Genomic DNA, 2,580 nt, shown 5'->3' on the forward strand with positions numbered 1-2,580 from the left:
TATAATTCAATCAGAATTACCATGAACCTTCCTTGTACTACAGCAAGAAAGCATTTGTTTTCCAAGGCATAGACTCACAATATTCTAATAGTAATATTATTAGATTATTTAGATGATATTAATATTATTTAGGTTGGCTATTAGGAAAAATTTCTTCACCAAAAGGGTTGTCAAGCACTGGAACAGGATGCCCAGGGAAGTGGTAGAGTCACCATCCCTGGAGGGATTTGACAGATATATAGATGTGGCACTCAGGGACACAGTTTTGTGGTGGCCTTGACAGTACTGAGTCAATGATTGGACTAGATGATCTTAGAGGGCTTTTCCAACCTAAATGGCTCTATGATTGTATGATTAAATATATATATATGCAAGCAGGAATTGCAGGTCCTTTCCAAAACACATGTTGCATGTGGACAGGGAGGCAAAGATGATATGTCTATATCAAGGCTGGAAAGTGCTCCTGGATCCTGTACTATGAGCTGGTGGGGACAAAATCCATTGTGGATTTTTAAGGCTTTGAAATTGTTTAAATGGGTGAAATTTGCCTAATCAGTTTAACAGTCTCAAGAAACCTCTTTTGCTCCCTGAGTTACATGTACTGTGGGTCTGTCTCCATGAAATGCAGCTCTTGTGTGCAGAGATGTGAGGAGGCACCAGCCAAGGGAAAACTCATCAAGGGTCAGTGGAGAGATGAGAGCCCCAGGGCTCAGTGGGTGCTGACAGTCATGATTTATCTGACTCTATTGCAGGGTGAGTGAAACTGGCCCCACACCTCTGTTTTCATGGCTCTAACACAACCTCATCCAGCTTTTGCATTTTGTCCCATTGCCAAGTGTTGTGTGAGCCCCTGCTGTGCCTCACTGCCATTAATCACCAGAGCCTTTCCCTGGGCTGACCCATGCTTCCTTAGAGACTAAAACCTCCTTATCATACACATAGAATCTTGTTATGGCTTTATCCTTCTACCTACTTGCATGATCCACTTACCAGCCAATAAATCTGAGCAAGACCAAATAGTGGGTAAGGATGGATTCACTGAGTCTTGGTATTGATTTCCCAGGCACTAGCTTGGGCTGTGGCAATAAAGCAGTGTCTAAACAATCTATTTTTGCAGTGATACTTAAAGGTAAACATACCTTACCCCAGTTCTCCCCATCATCAACCTGGTTAAAGTTTATTCCCCAGCCATTACTACTTGCTGTTTTCACCTTGAGACATTTCCTGTGCAACCACCCTCCATTCACATATTGTTCTGTGGGTAATAAACCACTCTGCCCTCTCCCTGTGTCCTACAGGCATGGACAGAGCAGGCAGAGCAATCTGAATTCCAGATCTGCATTTCTGAACCTTCCTCCTTTCCTTTGCCTTGTTATATTTATGCAGGATTTCAGGACAAAGCTAGGGTTTTATGAGAGAGTTGAGGGTTTTTTTCTATGGTTAAAAAAATCCATCACCTGGGTTAACGTGCTCATGCTGAGGGATCAAAAAAACCCCAACAAACCCAAACCAAATCAAAGCAGGAAAATTCAAGTCTGACAGCTTTTTGTGAGTTGCAGGTGAGCCACGAGCTAAGATTTAAGTGGCAGATGAAGGAGTTCATTGCAGTAGTTTTGAAATATGGACCTATAAATCCCCAATTTTCTACATACATGGTCAAGCATGTTCCTCTGTGTTTATTTTGTTGAATGTTAAGTGGATCAGTTTTACTGTGGTTGACTTGATTTTTTTTCCCTCAGTGGAGCTTAATTCAACATAAACCCTACTACTTAGTCATTTTGTTCATATTTCCTCATTTAGATGCTTGTGCAAGGAAAGGTTAGGAGCAATCAGAAAATACTGGAAGCAAATTAAATGTCCTCTAATCTCTCTTCAAGCCCAGACTGAAATGTTATTAGTACTTCTGGGCTTGTCTGGATTAGTTTCTTAAGAAGCTGAAGCTGAACAGATCAAACTAGATTATTAATTTAGTAAAACATGACCTCTCCTGAGCCTACTGAGTTGAGCCAAATGAGTATCGCATTGCTTTGCTTCTCTCCCATGTACACAGAGTTTCTGTGGTGGATTCATCCCTCTTTTAAACAGGGAATGATGTGAGCAGAGAACTGGGAGCACCAGTCGTGTGGGCACCACATGGCAGCAACTGGTGTAGGGTGTCTTCAGCCTCTCTCCCTCCTCCTCTCCATGCTCCTTGCTGTGTTTCATTTAAGAAATGTGGGCTGGAAACAGCTCATGCCATATTGCCTTTACCACAGTGTCAGCTTGAATCTTAGCTTATGATGATGAGTCTTATTACCCTTTTCAACCAGAGTAATTCCTTCATTCCTCTGAAATCTGCTGGTTTATACTTTTATTCAGTGAGGAGATACCGATATGGAAAACTAAGACATTTTTCTGGGGTGTTTGTTTGAACAGCACACATAGACTAGTGGCTCTGGACAGGGGAGACATCTGTGAGCAGGTCCAAAGGTTTTGTGGTTGGGTTTCTGGGCTTGAGATGCTGCACTCTTCCCAAATCCCCTGGGAGGAGAAAGGGCTGAGCCAGGGGCAGTACAGGAGGGGAGAAGGGAGAGTCCTTCA

This window comes from Acanthisitta chloris, unplaced genomic scaffold, assembly GCF_000695815.1.
Source record: "Acanthisitta chloris isolate BGI_N310 unplaced genomic scaffold, ASM69581v1 scaffold8975, whole genome shotgun sequence".
NCBI classification, from domain to species: Eukaryota; Metazoa; Chordata; class Aves; order Passeriformes; family Acanthisittidae; genus Acanthisitta; species Acanthisitta chloris.